This window comes from Canis aureus, chromosome 17 (assembly GCF_053574225.1).
Source record: "Canis aureus isolate CA01 chromosome 17, VMU_Caureus_v.1.0, whole genome shotgun sequence".
NCBI lineage: Eukaryota > Metazoa > Chordata > Mammalia > Carnivora > Canidae > Canis > Canis aureus.
The window spans coordinates 46565785-46589508 of NC_135627.1; the positions used below are offsets into that span (position 1 = coordinate 46565785).

The window sequence follows — 23724 nt, forward strand, 5'->3', positions numbered from 1 at the left end:
AATTGTGGTCCATGATTGTATGATTACTAGTGTCATACACTCTTAGCCAGACTATCATGGAATTTAATTGTTAGTGTGTAAATAAGTGATTCTTATTTTTTCAATTAACATTGATCAATAATGAGATGGGAAATTATATTAGTTACTTGTATTTTCCTTGATGCAGAATTCTTCCCATTTACCTGATGGGTCTTGGTGTTTTCATTGTCAGTATGTGGCTGGCTTTATAATTTTGGTGAAATCTCTTGAATTTATATTCATTTTCTTTTTTTCTAAAAAAGATTTATTTATTTGAGAGAGAGAGAGAGAGCACAAGCAGGAGGAAGAGCAGAGGGAGAAAGAGAAGCAAACTCCATGCTGGGCCCAGAGTCTGATGCTAGGGCTCAATCCTCTGATGCTGAGATCAAGAGACGCTTAACTGAGTCACACAGCCCTCCCTGTATTCATTTTCTTGTGCAGATTCAAGCATAGCCTTTCTCTTCTTGGGCATTTTCACTTACTTTATGTGAAAATAAATATTTTTTGAATCCTTGTTTATAGGTAGCTGGACTCTACCTGACAATCACTGCGGCATTTCAGGTACATGAGGTAGCCTCTCAATAGCTATGCAACATTTGAGACGTCATAAACGTATTTTTAAAGATTTGCCTAATTAATTGTACCCCTACCTTTACTTCCATTTTCAGAATTTCTTCACTTTAATTAATTACTTCACGATTATGTTACATCTTGTTATAGTTTAATTTGTTTTGTACTTCTTTTTTTGTCATTTTCTTTGCACATGCAGTTTATTTTCTGCATTGTAAACTCTTCTTCATTAGGAAAGTGAAAAGTTAACTTAAGTGATGTCTTAAATACTCCATCTTCAAGATGTTTTATGATTTGAATTTTTAAAGACAGGGACTAACTCTTTCATTTCTTTATCATCCAGCACTAGATAAAATACTAGTGTGCACAATAAACACTTAGTATACCAGAGAACTGTAGCTGCTTATTAACTACATGATTATTGCTACTTATTGTTATGATCCTATACGTGTTATATTTGGTTCACACACACACACACACACACACACACACACACACACACACGATTCTTTAATCTCCTCAGAAAGACAGCACGTTTGTTCAGGAGTTGTGCTATTTCTTTGCAGAACCTCCCAAACACTTTGTACTCAGTAAGTGATCAATAAATGCTTTTGAGTTATCGATTAAAATAACTAGAAATTTTGTCTTCTTAGAGTGCTGACAATAAAGGGCAAAGAAGTAAAAATTAATCTGAAATGTGAGGCAGAGGTTAAGGGTAACCAGACTATAAATAGTTCAAATCTAGTTTTTTTTTTATCTTGGTTGAAAATATAAACTAAAAAAATATAAATATAAACTAAATATAATTTTTAGAAAAACACCCTTTGTCCATCTTCTGATTTTTTTTTGCAATTACTAAATCAATAGAGGATACTCTTACCTGTTTGGAGGTCTTGAGCAAAATATTTATTTAGAAATCTCAACACTGTTTCATATCAAATCTTTGCTCTACTATTCATTTGTGGAATGGCTGTAGCTATTTTCCCCAAATACATTATGTTCCACTGTGTAATGTGTAGGCCAAATTTGTCCACCTAAGATTTCTACCATATTTTTTCTAGCTTTTAAAATTAATGTGTACTAAGTTGGGACATATAAAATGTAGGCAGAGAGAGGAAAATATTTTCCAATGTGTCCTGTTTTCTTTCACATACAAACATTCTTTAAAGATTCAATGAGGTAGCTATTTTGTTTTTAATATAAAAAATAGGTGGATTTTAAGACAAACATAAAGCTTTTCAGTAGGTTCATAAGTAGTTAGAATAGAAGACTATAAAGACTATAAAGACTATAATAATTCCTTAATTTCTCCAATGAGAAATTAAGGAATTATTAACGGCACAATAGTGTATTCTGAAACTGGCAAGTGATATTTTGGGGGTATAAATATAGCTTATATCAGAAGAGCCTCTGGAATACAAAATCCGTTTATTTTTTTATTGTTGAATATGACAGGATCTTCCTATAAATATAACATGCATTTTACAGACTTCATGCTTATAATATGCATTTGGTTTTAAAAGTCTTGTATGAAAATCAGTTGTTTTTTACCTTATAGACATGTTTTATATGGTTGTATGCCACATGTACACGAATGTGGACAGACAGACACACTATAAGAATCATGAGTACCTCTCCATCTTGGTGCTATGCTCAGATGAGAATCAGTATTTGCTTGCCTATGAACCTTTTATATGCAGATTGGCAAAGAAACCTATCTATGTACAAGGGTATAGGGGAGAATTAATTTGAATGAAGGCTTGCAACGACAAAGCAAATTTCTTAGACCTAAGATCAAATTTCAAAACAAAACAAAGAGTTTTAAAACAATCACATGGATAGAATTATTTTATTATTTTCATCCAGTGGCTAGGTAAACAAAAGTTATGTGGATTTCTTCTTTACTTACTGCAGTATCAGTAGTGCCTAGGGCAGTGTACCTTGTACAAGAGGAGGCAATCAATAAATATATACTGAATGGAAAAATGAATAAATATAAAGTGTATATAAATATATCTGCACACATGAATATTAATGCTTGACTGAACTAGACTTTTAGCTGTAACAAGAAGAAACATTGGCTCATTTGTAGCTAAGATACTATTTGAAGACTAAACACCTAACCTTCTACTGACAGGCACTTAGACTGATGAAAGCTGGACAGTTTGCTTCAAATGATTCAGAAGTATAAATAGGACTAACATAATTGAATGGGCTTTTCCCCTATTCTGGGAGAATGAGCATCAATTCCATCTTTTTTGGAGGCAAGTACAGTGTATCTGTTATTCTGTCTTTTGTTTCTACCTTGGCTGTCCCTTCTGAAAGCATCTGTCACACTGTATTCAGTTCACTCTGCATTCTGTTAATGCTTTGAGCTAGCTGTAGGGTATCTGCTTGGGAGCAACTAGAGGTACTCCCAGTAGGGACCAGTTACACGCAGAAAAGAATAAGCAAAACTACCCACAGAGGTACTGGCTTCCAACAATTTTGCAGAAGTGTGAAGATTTACAGTAGAAAATAAAGCACCTCATGCTGGGTCTGGCTCCAAGCCTCCCCGGAGAACCTTCCATTTAGGCAGTCTCTTTTATCCTGTGAGCTTAGTGTTCTATCTGAAGGAGTTTAAGTTTCATATTAACAAATTGGCTTAATTATTTTTAACCAAACTGTTAACTACCTGCAGTGACTTCAGAAAAATCTCCCAAGTTTGAGTTTTTCTTTCAATAGGAAATTAAACAAAGCTGTGAACAACTGAAGAGAAGGAGCGTGGAGTCCTCTCCCAAGGAGAGCCTGAGTAGCCAGGTGGGTAGCTTACAGGCAAGCACAGTTCCAAGAAACAACAACAACAACAACAACAGCAACAACAACAACAAAACCAAAAAAAAGATCTAAGCTTGCCCACAGCAACAAGGTTTGTTTATCACAAAAGACTTCTTTCCATTATGTTGTTTAAATTTCTAATTTGGTAGCCATCAAATTAGAAGCACTGAGGTATGTTAATTGAAGTGTGTTCTGCCAAATTCCTGAGAGCATATAGATATGAATATTTTATTACAAAGGATTCGGGGCAAAGAAAATCAATCTGGTGGGTTTCATTTTGCCCACTGGTGTGGCAGTATTCATTTAAAACTAATTGTGGTCAAGAATTAGTTTCTTTTATTCAATATTGACACATATTCATATCACGTCTATGCAATGTTATATTTACTTCTCTAAGCATCAAAAATTGGAAAGGTTTAAAATTATAAAATATTACATACATGACTATTGACTACAGAACATTCATAATCTTAGTAAAAATATAAAAATGTATTTATTGCTACCATTTTATCTCATATAATGTTAGAAACATGAGGCTTATCCATTTTTGATCATGATGATATTAAATATGATTTTGCTTTATCGTGAGCACATTCATGAACATAATCATATATATATTTGTTTTTCTATAATGTAATGATCATTGTTTTATTCTGCTATGGAAATTGGTAACTTTATTTGTTAATCAAAATCTGGAATACTTGGGCAGCCCAGGTGGCTCAGCGGTTTAGCCCCTGCCTTCAGCCCAGGGCCTGATCCTAGAAACCTGGGATTGAGTCCCGCATCGGGCCCCCTGCATGAAGCCTGCTTCTCTCTCTGTCTGTGTCTCTGCCTCTCTCTCTCTCTCTCTCTGTGTCTCTCATGAATAAATAAATAAAATCTTAAAAAAAAAATCTGGAATACTTCCAACAGCCACCAGTCTGGGAGATAAACTTCTAGGGCAATTGAGCGGTACTTTCTAAGAGATGCATATGGCTGACCAAGATGTCCTTAATATTCCTCACAGCTTGGCTACACTTTGGACAGATTTCTTTCCGACACTTCCTTTACTTGGTGCATTGACTTTATTTATTTATTTTATTTTTTTTAAATTTATTTTTTATTGGTGTTCAATTTACCAACATACAGAATAACCCCCAGTGCCCGTCACCCATTCACTCCCACCCCCCGCCCTCCTCCCCTTCTACCACCCCTAGTTCGTTTCCCAGAGTTAGCAGTCTTTACGTTCTGTCTCCCTTTCTGATATTTCCCACACATTTCTTCTCCCTTCTCTTATATTCCCTTTCACTATTATTTATATTCCCCAAATGAATGAGAACATATAATGTTTGTCCTTCTCCGACTGACTTACTTCACTCAGCATAATACCCTCCAGTTCCATCCACGTCGAAAAAATGGTGGGTATTTGTCATTTCTAATAGCTGAGTAATATTCCATTGTATACATAAACCACATCTTCTTTATCCATCCATCTTTCGTTGGACACCGAGGCTCCTTCCACAGTTTGGCTATCGTGGCCATTGCTGCTATAAACATCGGGGTGCAGGTGTCCCGGCGTTTCATTGCATCTGTATCTTTGGGGTAAATCCCCAACAGTGCAATTGCTGGGTCGTAGGGCAGGTCTATTTTTAACTGTTTGAGGAACCTCCACACAGTTTTCCAGAGTGGCTGCACCAGTTAACATTCCCACCAACAATGTATGAGGGTTCCCTTTTCTCCGCATCCTCTCCAACATTTGTTGTTTCCTGCCTTGTTAATTTTCCCCATTCTCACTGGTGTGAGGTGGTATCTCATTGTGGTTTTGATTTGTATTTCCCTGATGGCAAGTGATGCAGAGCATTTTCTCATATGCATGTTGGCCATGTCTATTTACAATTGCACCCAAAAGCATAAGATACCTAGGAATAAACCTAACCAAAGATGTAAAGGATCTATACCCTCAAAACTATAGAACACTTCTGAAAGAAATTGAGGAAGACACAAAGAGATGGAAAAATATTCCATGCTCATGGATTGGCAGAATTAATATTCTGAAAATGTCAATGTTACCCAGGGCAATTTACACGTTTAATGCAATCCCTATCAAAATACCATGGACTTTCTTCAGAGAGTTAGAACAAATTATTTTAAGATTTGTGTGGAATCAGAAAAGACCCCGAATAGCCAGGGGAATTTTAAAAAAGAAAACCATATCTGGGGGCATCACAATGCCAGATTTCAGGTTGTACTACAAAGCTGTGGGCATCAAGACAGTGTGGTACTGGCACAAAAACAGACACATAGATCAGTGGAACAGAATAGAGAATCCAGAAGTGGACCCTGAACTTTATGGGCAACTAATATTCGATAAAGGAGGAAAGACTATCCATTGGTGCATTGACTTTAGAAACCTTGTAATTAGAGATTCTTTCCCTGATCCCTTGAGATGTAAACTTTTCCCAGCTTATTTCCGGTTTTATAATGCATGAAGTTTTTCTCAAGGACTGAGAGCCATCCCTTTGAAATGTAATTATGTAATCACCAAGGAAGGTAGAGCCCCTATCGCTTAGTTTCAGTGGAGGGTAGGGTGGTGGTGGGGGATAGGGAGGGATCCTAACTTTAATGAGAGAGAATTGACAATTAGCAAACATAAATAGTTTAATCGTAGACATGATTTCCTGCAAAGTCCTCCAGAAAAAAACAATATTTTTTTCTTTATTTCATCCCAGCATTTAAAAATCCGCTTGTGAGGCATCTGGATGGCTCATCAGTTAAGCAATTAAATGTCTCCCTTTGGCTCAGGTCATGATCTGAGGGTCCTAGGATCTAGTCCAGGGTAGCTCCTGTCTGCTTCTCCCTCTCCCCAAGCCCCCTACCCATGCGCTTTCTCTCATGCTCTCATAAATAAGTAAATAAATAAATAAACAAACAACAGACAGACAGATAGTGGGAGTCTTAAAAAATAAAATAAAAATCCATTTGACTTTTGTTTCAGAGGAGTTATGCTCAGTCTCTCTCTCCTACTTCAGTAGATTTGAGTAATTTCTTCCTTGCCTGTTTGACTTCATTTAGTGCAATTTTTGTTGTTGTTGTTGAGGTAGCAAATTTTGACAATTAGGGTAATAAGAAAACCAGATCAAGAATAAAATATTAAAAAAAGTGATGGGTGGTCTACATGGAGGAAGACAAAACTATATAATTTTTATAATATTTGATAATTGGATAATGATAAGGATAATACAACAGCAATATCACCTTTTGTCCCTTAAGAATTCTATCATCTATCTATCTATCTATCTATCTATCTATCTATCTATCTATCATCTATATAGATATATATAAAATGGGGCATTGGGTCCACAATGATAGAGGTAAAACAGTTGAGTAGAATCTACAATGCTGGACACTTATGTTGTTTGTTTGTTTTTTAAGCTCTTCATCAACAACACTAAAATTGTTACTAATCATTAGATAAAGACAGTATATCTTGGATTTTTGCTAGGATATCATTTTAGCACCTCATGTTGAATGCACATACTACTGACCTGAGACTTAGATTACTACATAATGTCCATGAGCATTTTCTTGGTTGAATGTCTGTTTTCTTGTACCCTTTTAAGGCTATTTGTCTAGTTTGAATACTGCTGACTGTGTCATTCTTTGATAGAACTCTATGTTTTTGAAGTTTCTGGAATTAGCATGGGTTGTTTTGGATAGTTTCTTTATCCTTTTATTCTCCTTTCAATTTGTTTCTTTAGGGAATGGTTTGTGCTTTGCCAAGTTACTTTCTGATTCCCCTGGGGCTTGTTTGAAATCCTATTTAGCTTTATATTTAGATATTTTTAGTGTATAACATTATTCAATGCTGTGGCCTGTAGTGTCATATGTATGCAGACGATACTCAGATATTCTTTCCAGTCCCTGCAGACCTATGAAGCAGCTTGATGTTTTGCATAATTGTCTGTGTGATATTCAAGCATGGATGTCTTCAAATTTCCCTGAATTTAGTACAGATAAAATTGGGTTGCTACTGATTGGTTCCCTAGTATAAGTGTTTAAAATGTAATCTATGCTGCTAACTTTAAAGAGGTGATTTTCTTTGTTCTAAAATCAAACTTTTTGACCTTAGGGTTACTGTAAAGTTGTATTTGTGTGTGCATGTGTGTGCTTGTATGTGTGGTGCATGTGTGTTTTATTAACCATATGGTTTCCTTTCTGCACCTACTCAGTGCACGCCTGTCACATAAAGACTTCATGATTCTGAAGGAGTTTCTGCCACAATTTACAATCACTGACCTCCATCTCCCACCTTGCAGACTGATTGTAATAGATCATATCCTTCCACACCCTGCTCTTCAGCCAGGAAATCTATTCTTTTATGCATGAGAGCTTTAAAATTGCTGTTGATTTGTAAGGTTCAACTAAAAAACTTATTTGTTTGATTTAGCCTTTTAAATATTTATTGTATTTTCTTTTATATAAAGTCCCCCTAGCACCATGGGATGGACACGTGAAGGACACTCATAAATGTAAATTGAGTTGATTGATAAGCCATGTGAAGTGCTTGCAGAAAGTACTATTTTACAATGAGAAGGCCTGTTAATGAGTCCATGGTGATTCTGAGCTGTGAATAAATGTATATCTAACATATCTTCCCACTAGGTAGCCAAAGAGTGTACAACATTTTGGATACTGCATGATGTAAATGGGGTAGAATAAAATTCCTGTGAAATGGTCTCAATTCATTAGTCTGGTAAAACTTAGGTATCATTTTAACTAAAAGGTATTCAGGATGATAATTGGTGCTTTCTTCCAGTCCTTTAAAGAAATGGGACTTTACATTCCTGTTTGGTAGCCTGCAGAAGTTAAGTTAGTTGAGTCTGTGTTAAATACAAAAATGCATTTAATTGAGAGACCATAACCTAGAAATATCTGAAAGCAATACTTGCCTTGCCATGAAATTTCTGAAGTTGATGGAACTTTGTTGTTAAGAGTTAACAATGTAAATACATGTGTTGGTTAGAGAGGGTTACCAGAATTGGTAGGAAGCAGAGGCACAGATGGTTTGCAGAGCTCTTGTGTGCAGGCCTTTTTAAGGCCTGGAAAGTTAATGACTCACCAAAGAAGTCTGAACACATCTGCTATCTCCCAAGAAGAGCAGGTGACTTGGAATGCTGCCATTATAGCTTGGCTAAAAGACCCACCCACATAGTAAGAATATAAAACTTGTTATCAACAAGGCAAATAAAATTATATTTTTCTGTCAATGGTGCAAAGATAATTAGACCTCAGCACAGTGTGTCTTAGATGTTCTTCACTTACTTTGGGATAAACTAGGATACATGAACTTTGTTCCCAGCTGGAAGCATCAGCATGATCAGAACAGTCTATATCTCAGGTTCTCAAAGACTGCAACGTAGAAGCAGTTATTTATTTTTTAAAATATTTTATTTATTCATAGAGATGCAGAGAGAGAAAGAGAGGCAGAGACACAAGCAGAGGGAGAAGCAGGCTCCATGCAGAGAGCCTGACGTGGGACTTGATCCAGGGTCTCCAGGATCATGCCCTGGGCTGCAGGCGGCGCTAAACCGCTGCGCCACCGGGGCTGCCCAAGGAGCAGTTATTTATTGCTTGCTCAACACATACCAAAATTTATCTACCTGCATTATTTTCCATTATTACATATACTATGTGATACTCCCTGGCATCTGCTTGGTAAGAAATAATAAATTTCAGGATGTTTTTTAAAAAAACTTTGTCCCTCTCCTCCTCCTTCCTCCAACTTTCAAAGTATCATTCTTGGGATCCCTGGGTGGCGCAGCGGTTTAGCGCCTGCCTTTGGCCCAGGGCGCGATCCTGGAGACCCGGGATTGAATCCCACATTGGGCTCCCGGTGCATGGAGCCTGCTTCTCCCTCTGCCTGTGTCTCTGCCTCTCTCTCTCTCTCTCTCTCTCTGTGACTATCATAAAAAAATTAAAAAAAAAAAAGTGTCATTCTTGCACTTCCACCAGAGTCATCTGTATATCTTGCAAACTTCTCATATTCTTGTTATTTGCTGTGGCTACTGAACAAATCAGAAACAAGTGAAGGGTTTTTACACTGGCCAGCTCCAGCCATCATTCTTCACATAACTAAGTTACCTTTGTCATGATTTGTGCTATGCTATAGTCTTTTGGGAGAAATTTCTGTGATATAACACAATAATAATAAATATTTATTTGATCTAAAAATTTTCTTTGATATAACAAAATATATATTATTGTGAAATAATGCAATAAAATTAAATATCCAGGTTATTTTTATTTTCCATAGGCACTCTATATTGGGTTAGTGACTTATTACCAAACTTTTTTTTTTTTAATAAACAAATGAGAGAAACCTAAAATTAGGAGGGATTAAGCTACCTGCCAGACTCATAGTTGGTAAGAATTGGGAGCATTTTTTTTCCTCTTTATGCTACCTCCACTGAGTCAAATCTGTGAATGCAGAGTAAGAGGGACTGAATAACTTGATAGCAGAATATTCATAATGCATCTGTCATACATGGCATGGAGATGAGGTGGAGATTTGCACTAAAATGACTTAGGGCACTCACTCAAGTTTATAACTGTTTCCATCTTTTCCACATAATTAGTCCTAAATGTATGTGTGTATGCGTGCATGCGTGCACACCATATATATTAAACATATATATATATATATATATATATATATATATACATTTCTCCTATTAAAACCATTTAGTAATTAAAAATTCCTTAATGACCAGCTTCCCCTCAGTACCATCAGGATAAAGCAAATACTTGTGATTATGGTCAATGGGCTTTTCATGTTTTCATGAACTGGTCTCATCTCTCGGTATCACCATCCTCACACCATAACCTCCTACCAGAATAAATTACTTTCTCTTATCCATAATCTGTTTTTCTTCTGAGTCTTTTTACATGGTTCCTCAGTCTGAAGCACTCTCATTTTCTTGTTCTCCCCTTTGACTAGTTAAATCCTAATAATATAAAAACCTAGCTTTAGGCTTTATATTATCCTAAGTGGTCACCAGGATTTTCTGTAGTTGGATCAGGTGCCTCTCACAATACACCGTATTTGCCATGTACCAGAATCATCACCTCATGTATTAGATTTTAAACTCTGTGGGGGGCGGGGGGGAAGATTTGTGCCTTATTCACCAATGTGACCGTAACAGAACTATAATGCAATGGTACATAACAGATTACCAATATATATTTTGAGGTAATTGTAAAGGTAAACATGGAAGATTCCAAATGAGCAAATGTAGAAATGAAACCAACAAAGAGCCTTTAGATTCCTAGGGAATCTCATAATTTGATTTTATCTCCTGGGAAAGCTTCCTGACTATGGTCCTACTTAGGAAATAAAGCACGTCATAGAAGTTAAGCTTTTCTCCATGATAATTCTGGCTACACCTTTAATTTAGGAGAACTCAGAATCCTAGGATATAAAACTAGACTATTATTTTCTTCATTCCTATTTCCAGTCTACAGTTGCCAGCCAAAGCCCTACTTTATGATCTATAACAGGGTACTTGAGGTTCACCTCAATGTTTATAGACCTTAGCCACTCCTTAAAACAGGTGTAATAAATAGGGCATTTAGCTTGATAAATAGGCAGGAATATAAAAAAGGAATAAGTAACTTAAAAGCATTATTTATATTACTTTAATATTCAAGAATTAAAAAAAAAAATCTGATAGTAAACCGAAAGGACGTATGTGTCTAAAGAACCAGGAAAGTATGGGAAATGAAAAATAAAACAAAGCAAAACAAACAAACCCTCTCTTACCCTGCAAAAACACAAAACAACCCTAAAAAAAAAAAAAAAAAACAGACTAAATTACTACCTTTTATACATGCTTATGCAGATGCATTATAAATGTTGGGAGGATAGTGTGTATGAGTGAACATGTGGTAATCTCTTATGCTAACTAAGTCAATCATGAGATACAAATAATGATATAAATGATAATGATATAAATGAATCCATTGCTAGCTAGGAGGTATAGGATATCAAGAAAAAAAAAATTAAGGAAATTCAGAGCTTTGGAATGGCACCAAAAACTGGCTAAGGCAAACAGAATCAGGGTGCAGAGTATCATATGTCATGTGGACACTGAAAGTTTTGGAGCTGGGCATAGAGGCCTCACCATTTTCTGCTGTTCTGCACCTGCCTGGTTTACACATGGGTGTTTCTTGCTTCACTTTTTGTGAAGGATAAAGATCAATATCAGGTTTTGAGATTTTAGGAGAAGGAAGGAAGGGAGGGAGAAAAGGAAGGAAAGAAGAAGGAAGAAAGTATGGTTGGTTGATTTGCCTCTCAGTTCAACCACTCATAGGGTTGAACTAAAATGACTCATGTCATTTTTTTATTTTATTTTTTTTTCATGAGAGACACACAGTGAGAGAGAGGCAGAGACAGAGGCAGAGAGAGAAGCAGGCTCGATGCAGGGAGCCCGATGTGGGACTCAATCCTGGGACTCCAGGATCACGCCCTGGGCCAAAGGCAGGTGCTCAACCACAGAGCCAACTAGGCGTCCCTCTAAATGTCATTTTATGTTGGGCTTCTATCTTAACAAACATCTGTGTCAAAGTTATATGATGGGATAATTTACCTCGTCCTAATTAAGGAATGCTCCAATATCCTTTAAATGCACATAGAGGAAAACCAATTTCAAAGTACCCATTACATGGTATTACAAACTACCAGATACCCAAATTTGCCATCATATTACTGATCCATTAAGGTACTATGGTATTTAAAGTTGTTTATTCAGAAAATTACAATTGAAGGCAGAAAATAAATATACTATTATCAAATAGTTCACCACTATCATCAAAACAAAAACAAAAACAAAAACAAAAACAAAAAAACAAAAAGAAAAAAGAAAAAAAAAGTTCTACATGAAAACCTAACCATGAATGCTGGAAAAAGGCAAAGCATCTGGGCCATTTTTTTCCCCTTATTATGAATAAAAGATTTTGACATATAATTTGGTTTCTCACAATAAAATTAGCCAAAAAGGTAGAAAGAACAAATCAAAACAAACATTCCCTATTAGAAAAATCTTCAGCTTAAACTCTTTGTTTTGGAAGAGTGATAAGTGGGGCAAAGGCTCTGCCCCCCCCCCCCCAATCTTAGTGTGTATTCACTAGTCACAGACCTATCTGAATCTCTCCTTATCCAGTCAGTCAGTTTGTGCATATTTAATATCCCACTTCCATTTTCATGCCTGAGAACAGGCAGGTACTACCAGCACACACGGGAGCAGGATGTCTTATGCATATACAATGTTTACCTGAAGACGAAAGTTTTGATGAAAACTTGGAAAACAAATATTCATCTCATTGGAATACAATTTGTGAATTTTTCAGCAGTTTCATGAAAAACTGAAAACTATTTGAGAAGAATAAATGAGCAATTTCACACAACTCTAGTTTGCTTCCTCTTGTTCCCTGTTTTGCTCTGTTATGCATGGTGGAGAATCTTATAAAAAATGCCTTCTATTACTGACCTAGCTCTTTCTGAAAGTGGTTTTGTCATCCTTCAAGTCCTTAAAGAATAGATGAAAGTAAAAATACGAAAGTGTTTGCACTGAGGAAAATGAAAGTTGAAAGGCACACAGAAGAATTAGGGGCACATAGACGGTAGATACTGATAGACATTCAACATCTAATGAACATTTCAAAATGGAACTTCAATGAAAAGAGTAGTCTGCTTTAGTGGAAAAAGAATCATATTAGAAAATAATTCCTAGAAGAAATAGAGCAGATTTAGAGTTACTAAAACATACAAAGGAGGATTATAGCCTGTGGAATCCAAAACTGAATTGGTAAAGGCATTACTCAATATAATATTTAACCTAACATTGAAAAATGAAAATACATTATGTCCTAATGAAATTTAAGAATATGTTCAAAATTCAATGGCAAATAGGTTTTAGCAGAGCCTGACAGAATTTTTCTCTTGCAAAAGACTGTTTTTAGATGAGATTTCTCTCACTCTTTTTTTTTCTTCCTGAGGAGTGAAGAGTACAGTTTCCAGAGGGCTTGGAAGTTAACTTTTATTTCTTTTATTTCTTCCCTCAACTATCAAAGATGTTGTTACCCTGTCAAAATAGAATTTCTGTGGATGAACGACAACTTAGGTTCTGACTATAGGAAAAATAACAAAAGGAGAATTTTTCACATATTTCAACATTTTAGCCTCTCTTTTCCTTCTTTCCAACTGATGAATCAGGGTATGATAATTTACTGGTACTCATATACTATACTAAAGTCCACATGTATCAAATCCTTCCCAAAGCAACTGTACAAATCAAATTGCATGGGTCCCTAAATTGGAAAAGAAAAGAAAATCTCTAATCTACCTCAATGAAAAGGGCAAGATGCTGCCTTCAGGACTTTATAACTTTATAACCTTTAATTCCAGAGGAAGAAAAAAGTCAAATTCAAAAGTTGGTACAGTAAAATAGTAAGAGACTATACTTACTGAAGTGTTCTCTTCACAAAAATTTCATATTTTAGCTACGGCAAAAAAAAAAAAAAAGACTATTAGTAGGAAGTATAATGGCTGGAATGTGACTTTATTCTGATAAGTCATAGGAAAATATGAATATCCTAGAATAAACACTGTAAGTAGGGGTAATGATTTCCTCTGATGACATCTATGATATTTTCACATTTGTTATTACATGAGTGTGCCACAGGAATTTCTGTTCCATGAGATGGATTTGAGTACAGACCTATTTTTTTAAAGATTATATTTATTTATTCATGAGAGACACACAGAGAGAGGAAGAGACACAGGCAGAGGGAGAAGCAGGCTCTCCGGAGAGCCTGAGGCAGGACTTGATCCCAGGACTCCAGGATCATGCCCTGAGCCAAAGATAAACGCTTAACTGCTGAGCTACCCAGGCGTCCCTAGACCTGTTTTTTAAATCTGTAGTTTTAATAGTAAAATTTGCATTTATTTAATGTTTACTATGAGTCATGCTCTTTTCTTTTCTTTTTTTTTTTTTTTGTCATGCTCTTTTCTAAGCCCCTCATAAGTCTCAAAGTAAGTAATCATTCCTATGAAAATGTTGTAAAATCGATTATCTCAATTTTGCAGATTTAAACATGGAGGTACAGAACGATTCAGTGACTTTCCCAGGAACACAGATCTAACAGTGGCATGCCTGGACACTGAACCCAGGCCAAGTAGAGGCAAATCTGAACTCCTAACAACCTTACTTTGTCACCTCTATTACATTAGTCTTCTTTAAGATTTGCTTAAGTTCCATGAGTTAAAACACTTGCCTGAATCATTTGACTTGATTTTTGAAATGCTTAATCAGATTTGATAAACACTTGGTATCTATCAACAAAGAAGATTGTAGGAAATATTATAAAATACATCAATGGAACTCTACCTGTGTTAGCACGTACATTGCACCATTTAAATCATTTTAGGATATAAAACACTGGTTATGGTGAGAATAAAATATTTAGAAACTTTTATAAAATATTTTGAATGTAGTGGATATATTCTGACTCTTTGTAAACTCTTAATTATATAAATGACCCTTTCAACCCTACATCAAGCTCTTAGTTTTATAGACACACAAAAAAATTATCTCTAGTTCCTTGGGCTCCCAAATTTACAAGACACGTGATGAAGGGGCACATCTATTACAGCTGTGCTAACTGTCAAGAACCTCTTTAGATCACTATTTTATTCTTTGGCAAAGATCAATAGAAGTCACTTATTGTGCTTTTTGCGGGTAGAAATAGGAGGGAGATCATTGATGGGCATAATTCAAAATCACATACTGTGTGGGTATTTGGGAGTCACTGGAACAATGAAAGTGGCAGCCTGTAAAAGTTATTTAGATTCATTTGAAGAGGAGAATGCCAGAATTAGCCATTCTATAAGACTGGACTGTCTCTATAGACATTTTAATGGCTCTCTGTGATACACATAAATTTGCATAGCATTTCTAAATGTTTGAGTGATCCAAGTAACTTGTATATGAAGCATATGCTTCTATGTGTTACAGTGCCCCCTAAAATCTTAAAAAAAAATGTAATGAGATTTGTTGAGTAACAATGTTTGGATGTTCCAGAAAGGCCAGAAATATAAATATATATATTTATATATATATCCAGAAATATAAATATATATATTTATATTTTACGTGGACATGAAAGAATATTTCGTAGTTAGTGGTATGTTATCTTAATGATAATACATGCCCATAAAGGCCAGGCGGGATGGAATCTTTCAAAATGCCATAAACAGTTGTAATTGAGAGATAGAATTTATTCAATGTAGGGGACATGGTCTCTGCATTCAAGATGCATATAATAATCCTTTTTAATAGCTTGCTCCAAAAGAGGTTTTACATGCTTAATAAAAGTCTGTGGTTTGTTTTTTAGGCAATGAGTTAGTTGAAATTAGTATGACACAGGAGGAGAGTACAAACACATAGTAGGCACTCAAACGCATAGGTGTGAGACATGGTAGTCATCACAAAGATTTGTGTTCAATGAATAGCTACACATTTATGTGATATGCTATGATTTGGTATATAATATAATTAACTTTTATCGATACCTGCTATTTTCAGACAAAATGCTGATACTTGGCAAATATTATATCTGAAATAGGTGTTATTATTCCTATCCTACAAATAAGAAATTCTAGGATCATATTTTTCATGTTTACTAAATGTCCTCTTACAGTACCTTGTTGAATTCTGACCCATTTTCTTTTAAGATGGGTCACTTTTTTAAAGGTTCATTTGTATACACACATATATATACACAGATATATGTATATATATATATATATAAATCTTTAAATTGTATATATATTTATATTTTACGTGGACATGAAAGAATATTTCGTAGTTAGTGGTATGTTATCTTAATGATAATATATGCCCATAAAGACTGCTAAGGTACATTTTAAAGCAAATTGACAGAAAGAAAAGTGTCAGATAATTTAGCTTGCTACCTATTGGAGATTACATAGCTCAAAGACACAAGAGTGGCAGGCAACTAATTAAAGTAGAAAACAGCTAATAGAAGACTTTCAGGCCCTTAATACACCAAAGAGAAGGCATGACACCATAAAATAGACAGAGCATAAACAGCTATTTGCAGTACATTTCATACAAAGTAAAAATGAAACACAAGGAGACCCATCAGGGAGCCACATTGTGGAAGAAAAGGCCGTTAGTGGAGACAGTTGAGCCCTGGAATAGAGTGCTGTGTTGCAGCGAAGCTCCATGGGAGTTCATGGAGAAACAGCGGCCCCCTGAAGACAGAAATGCAAAAACAATGGGCTGGACATTTGCTGACAACAGAAATCCCACAGATCATTGTAAGAATGGCACCGTTGAGCCAAATGAATGACTCCAGAGTCATCTATGGTCCCTTTTGCTGTGCCCTTCAAGTGGCCTTCTCTGTAATTGTTTTAATTAAACAATGAAAATTGAAAACACTGTAAAGGAATCAATGTGTCTCAACGCTTCATAGGAAAGAAGTTATGATGTGTTTTTATAATCATTCATCCTGGAATAAGAAAAAAAAAAAAAGCTAATTGCCTCCTGCAGGTAACTACAAAACTTAGATACCTTTAAAAAATAAACCTGTGGGATACCTGGGTGGCTCGATCACTTAAGTGTCCTGATCTCTGGGTACTGGGATCAAGCCCCACATTGAGCCCCAGGTTGAGCCCCACATTGAACCTTGAGCTCAATGGGGAATCTGCTTCTCCCTCTCCCTCCACCCCTTTCTCCACTCTTGCACGCACTCCCTCTCTCTCTCAAATAAATGAAATCTTAAAAAATAAATAAACCTGTGATTTCCAGCTACTAAGCAATGTATAATCACGGGCTGCTGGTAGACAACTAGTCTATTTTTCTGATTGTAATTTAAAACATAAAGAATGGTGATATTATGGGAGAACATGTTAGATGATCAGATAAATATTGATCTTTAACATTCTCATCAACTGTCTACATACTCTGACAACCACTGATAGGCATCATGTTAATTTTTGTTGGTCTTTTTTAGAGAACTTAGCTTGCAGAGATTCTGGAGAGAAAAGGAAACCTCAGATGACCTTGAGACAAGGAAAGTTTTGTCCTCCCAAATATTTTCCTTACCCTTGTATTAAATTGGATTCAAAAAAATCCTTCTGCTCAAACCAAAGTCCATGGTTTTCAAAGCACTATAAATATGTTAGAAGACTAATCTCAAGATATATAGAAACACACCTGTGGTAGGGAAATAATAGTACCCAAATATATCCAAGTTCTATCCCTGCATCCTATGAATCTTACATTATACAACAAAAGAGACTTTGCTTACTTGATTAAGAATCTTGAAATAGATTGTCCTTCATTATTTTCCTCCTGGTCCCTAAATTCAATCACAGTTGTCCTCATAAGAGGAAAGCAGAAGGAGATTCTATTACAGAGACAGAAGGCAGATGTCCTCTGTGATGACCTCAGCAGAAAGATTTGAAATGCTAAACTGTGGGCTTTGACAGTGGAAGAAGGGGCCATTAAGCAAAGAACATGGCCTAAAAACTCTCCCCGCCCCCTGCCCCTCCCAAAATGCTGACACCTAAGTTTTGGCCAGAAGTTTCAGACTTCGGGAACTCTAAGAGAATAAATTTATATTGTTTTAGCCACCTAATTTTTGGTGGTTTGTTTCAGCAGCCAAAAGGGAACTAATACAATGTAATATATTACTAATACAACGTAAATATATTTTTGGGCTTTTTTGAGGTACGATTGACAAAATCGGAAGTGTAAATTGTGGTGATTTGATAAACATGTACACTATGAAAGAATTTCCACCATCTAGTTAATTAACACAATCCCTAACATCACAAATTTATCCTTTTTTGGAGGGAACATTTAAGTTCTACCCTCTTAGCAAATTTCCATTATACAATACAGTGTTATTAACTATAGTCACCATGTTTTATGCTAGATCATCAGACTTTATTTATAGCTGAAAGTTTATACACTTTTACCAACACCTTCCTATTTCCTCTCCCCTCAGCCCCTGGTAACCTCTCTTCTACTCTGTTTTTGGGATTTGTTTGTTCAGATTCCATATGTAAGTGATACCATTTGGTATTTCTTGCTTTGTGTGGCTTATTGTTGACCTCAAGATCCATCCATGTCATTGCAAATGGCAAGATTTCCTTCTTTCTCATGACTGAATAATATTCCTGTGTGTGTGTGTGTGTGTGTACACATACTACATCATCCTTTTATTTTTAAAAAATATTTATTTGAGAGAGGCAGAGAGCACAAGTTGGAGGGGGGCAGAGGGATAGGGAGAGAGAATTTCAAGCCTACTGCACTCTGAGCTTGGAGCCTGAGATGTGGCTCAGTCTCATGACTTGGAGATCATGACCTGAGCTGAAACCAAGAGTCGGACACTTACCTGACAGCACCACCCAAGTGCCCTTATTTTATTTAGTTAATTTTAGTATAAAAATTTTTAATTTGAGTATAATTGACGCACATTAGTTTCAGGTATACAACATAGTGATTCAGCTTCTCTATACATTATGCTGTGCTCACTACAAGTCCAGCTATCACCTGTCACCATCCTATATATACCACATCATCTCGATCCGTTGATTGACACTTGGTTATTTCCATATTTTGGCTACTGTGAATAATGCTGCAATGAACATGGAAGTCTGGATATCTCTTTGATATTCTGTTTAATTTCCCTTGAGAATATACTTAGAAGTGGGATTACTGGCTCATATGGTAGTTTTATTTTTAATGTTTCGAGGAACCACCATACTGTTTTCCATAGTGGCTACACCAGTTTATACTCCCATCAACAATGACCAAGGAATTACTTTCCTCCACATCTTTGCCAGCGCTTATCTCTTATCTTTTTAAATGACATTCTGACTGGTGTGAGGTGATACCATACATTGTGGTTTTTATTTACATTTTCCTGATGATTAGTGATGTTGAGTACCTTGTCATGTACATGTTCACCATTAGTATGTCTTTGGAAGTTGTATATTCAGTTTCTCTGCCAATATTGTAATCAAATCGTTTTTGTTATTGTTGTGTTTTATTTTTGCTATTGAGTTGTATGAGTTCTTTATGTATTTTGTATATTAACCCCTTAGCTGATACATGATTTGTAAATATGTTTTCTCCTTCAGTAGGCTGCCTATCATTTTGTTGATGGTTTCTTTTGCTGTGGAGAAGCTTTCATTAGAAACAGGCTCATTTGTTTTTGCTTTTGTTGCCTTTGCTTTTGGTGTCACATAAAAAAAAAGTACTGCTAAAAACAATGTCAAGAAGCTTACCTGTTGTGTTTTCTTCTAGGAGTTTTATGTTATCAGGTCTTACATTTAAGTATTTTATTGATTTTGAGCTGATTTTTCTGTATGGAGTACTTTAGGGGTCCAGTTTCATTTTTTTGCTTGTTACTGTTTAGTTTTCCCAGTATAATTTACTGAAGAGACTATCCTTTTCCCATTGTGTATCTTTTGCTCCTTTGTTATAAATTAATTGATCATTTGTGAGTTTATTTCTAGGTTCTCTGTGCCTCTGATCTATGTGTCTGTTTTTATGTCAATAAAACATTTCTAAAGATTTCTCTATCTTTGCAGTGTAGTTTGAAATAAAGAAGTGTGATGTCTTCAGGTTTGTTCTTCTTAAGATTGCTTTGGCTAAAAAAAAAAAAAAAATTAAAAAAAAATTGCTTTGGCTATCTGGGACCTTTGTGGTTCCAAACAAATTATAAGATCACTCTTTTCTAGTTTTCTGAAAAATGCCATTGAAATTTTGAAAAAGGTTGCATTAAAACTATAGATGGCTTTGGATCATATAGACATTTTAATAGTATTAGTTTTCCAAACCGTGAGGACAGAATATCTTTCCATTTATTGTGCCTTTTTCAGTTTCTTTCATTAATGTCATAGTTTTCAGTATACAGATTTTTATATCCTGGTTAAATTTATTCTTAGACATTTTATTCTTTTTGATGCAGTTGCAAATGGGATTGTTTTCTTAATTTCTTTCCAATAGTTTGTTCTTACTGTACACAAATTCAACTGATAGTTGCATATTGATTTTGTATCCTGCAACTTTACTCAGTTCATTTATTTGTTCTAACAGTATGCGTGTATAATTTTTACAAGTTTCTCCAAATAATGTTTTATTATCTGTGAATAGAGATCATTTTATTTCATTCTTCTAATATTGGATACTTTTTATTTATGTTTCTTGCTCAGTTTCTCTGGCTGGAACTTCTAGTGCATCTCAAGTAGAAGTGGTAAGAGTGGTATCTTTGCCTTCTTTCCTGATCTTAAAGGAAACACTTTCAGTCTTTTACCATTTAGAATGATACTAGCTGTGGACTTTTCTTTTTTTTTTTTTTTAAGGTTTTATTTATTTATTCATGAGAGACAGAGAGAGAGAGAGAGAGAGAGAGAGAGGCAGAGACACAGGCAGAGGAAGAAGCAGGCTCCATGCAGGGAGCCCAATGTGGGACTCGATCCCGGGTCTCCAGGATCACGACCCAAGCCAAAGGCAGACACTCAACCACTGAGCCACTCAGGTGTCCCTAGCTATAGACTTTTCACAAATGTACTTTTATTATATTCTACTGCTATTTTTTAATGTTTTTATCATGAAATGGCATTGAGTTCTCAAATGCTTTTGCTGAATTAATAGAAATGATCATATGGATTTTGTCCATTTTGTTTATGTGGCATATTATATCAATTGATTTTTGTATGTTGAATGATTTTTACATTCTATGAATAAATCCCACTTGGTCATTTCATTTAATTTTTTTATGTATTGTTGAATTTGATTTGCTAGTATTTGGCTGATTATTTTTTTAAACAATATTGATCAGAAATCAGTAGGTATTTTTTTTTTTTTTTGTAATGTTTTTGTCTGTCTCTAGTATCAAGGTAGTACTGGTCTCATAGGGTAAGCTTTGAAGTTTTTTCTCCTCTGATTTTTTGGAGAACATACAGAATTATTGTTAATTTTAAATGTCTAGATGTAGAATTCTCCATTAAAGCATCTCATCCTGGGCTTTACTTTTTTGGGTGGATTTTGATTATTGATTCAGTTTCCTTATTTATTGTTTTATTCAGACTTTCTATTTCTTCATGATTCAGTATTGTTAGGTTGTGTGCTTAATTTATTCACTTCTTATAGGTTATTCAACTTGTTGGTGTAAGATTATTTAGGAACAGTTATAATAATTTTTATTTCTGAAATACTATATGTGATGATCCTTCTTTTACTTTTATTTTAGTTATGAGTCTTTTGTTGTTGTTAATCTAGCTAAGATGGACAATTTGATTTTTACAGGTGAAAACAAGTTTGTTGATTTTTTTCTATTTCCCACTTTGTATATCTCTAATCTTTATTACTTCCTTCTTTCTACTAACTTTGAGTTTAAATTTTTCTTTTTTTTGTAATTTCTTGATATGTAATATCAGGTCATTGATTTATTATATATTATTTCTTTTTTAATATATTCAATTATAGCTATAACGTTCCTTCTTAGCACTGCTTTTGCTGTATCTCCTATATTTTGGTATTTTGTGTTTTATTTTCATTTGTCTCAAGGCATTTTTAAATTTCTGTGTGAATTTTTCTTACACCCAGTTTTTCTTGTGCTATTGATTTTTTTTCTTTTCATTGTGATCAGAAAAGATACTTTGATTTATTTTTTCAGAATTGGTTAAGACTTGTTTAAAGCCTAATCCTTGAGAAGCTCCATATTTACTTGAGATTTTATATTCTGCTATTGTTGAATAGCATGTGTTGTATATATTTGTTAGGACCAACTGATCTATGGTGTTTTTAAAGTTTTGTTTCCTTATTGGTCTATCGGCTTGTTCTGTTGAAATAGGGGTATTATTGGCTCCTACCATTATTGTGTTGCTGCCTTTCTCCCTTCAGTTCTGTTGGAGTTTGCTTCCTATCCTTTGAGCTCTTAGGTTTGGCATATAAATATCTCTAATTGTTATATCTTCTTGGAGACTTGATCTTTTATCATTATATAATGCTATTCTTTGTCTATTGTAATATTTTTTTTTGTGTTAAAGTCAGTGTTGTCTGATATTAGTATAGCAACTCCTTCTCCCTTTTGGTTATCATCTGTATAGAACATCTTTTTCTACCTTTTCATTTTAGCCTGTGTGTGTCTCTAGTTCTAAAATTTGTCTCTTGTGCCAGCATTTAATTGTGTTCCGTTTGCTTTTTTTTTATGCATTCAGTCAATCCATTTCTTTTAATTATGAAGTTTAATCCACTTACATTTTTATAAGATTTTATTTATTTATTCAAGACAGACAGAGAGAAAGAGAGGCAGAGACACAGGCAGAAGGAGAAGCAGGCTCCATGCAGGGAGCCTGATGTGGGACTCGATCCCCGGACCCTGGGATCATGCCCTGAGCCAAAGGCAGATGCTCAACCACTGAGCCACCAGGGTGTCCCTAATTCATTTACATCTAAAGTAATTACTGATAGAGGTCAACTTCTTATTGCCATTTTGTTAATTGTTCCCATACATTTGATAACATTTTTGTCCCTCCTTAACTGCTTTCCTTTGTGTTTCATTGATTTTTCTTTTTCTTTGTTTCTTTGTTTCTCTCTCTCTCTCTCTCTCTCTCTCTCTCTCTTTTTGTAGTGCTATTTTTATTTCCTTCTGTGTATGTTCAATAGAACATTTTCTTTGTGGTAACTATTGCAAATACATATAAATCTTAAAGTTGCAGCAATCTATTTTAAACTGATAACAGCTTAACTTCAATTACATACAAAAACTCCACTGTTTACAGTTCCACTCTCTCCCATTTAATTTTGCTGATACCACAAATAACATCTTTATATACTGTATACCTGTTCATGTAGATTTTTAGATGTTTAAAATGTTTAAAATTTAAATTCTGTGCACTGAAATTATAGTAGTACTAATTATTATATTTGTTTACGTGTTTATCTCTACTGAGGAATATTATATTTTCATATTACGTTGTGTTGCTCCCTACCATATTTTCATTTCAACTCTAAGGACTACCTTGGTATTTTTTTTGTAGAATGGGTTTAGTGGTGATGAATTCCCTTAGCTTTTGTTTACCTGGGAAAGCCTTAATTTCTCCTTCATCTTTGAAGGCTAGTTTGGCCAAATATGGTATTCTTGGTTGACAAGAAAGCCTTGTGAATCTTTTAGGATCAGATGAGAAGCCCAGCCTTCACATTTGCTCAATATGTCTAGTTCTTATTACATAAGGTAAAA

The 23724-nt window shown here is 35.0% G+C and overlaps 1 long non-coding RNA gene across 1 annotated transcript in view; it reads left to right on the top strand.

The window, feature by feature from the left end:
- The first annotated feature begins 3294 nt into the window (after positions 1–3294).
- LOC144287554 (uncharacterized) overlaps positions 3295–23724 on the top strand; it is a 147952-nt gene continuing 127522 nt past the window's right edge. The window contains exon 1 of the long non-coding RNA XR_013355338.1: positions 3295–3387. This is a non-coding gene — a long non-coding RNA (uncharacterized LOC144287554). The remainder of the gene's footprint in view (positions 3388–23724) is intronic.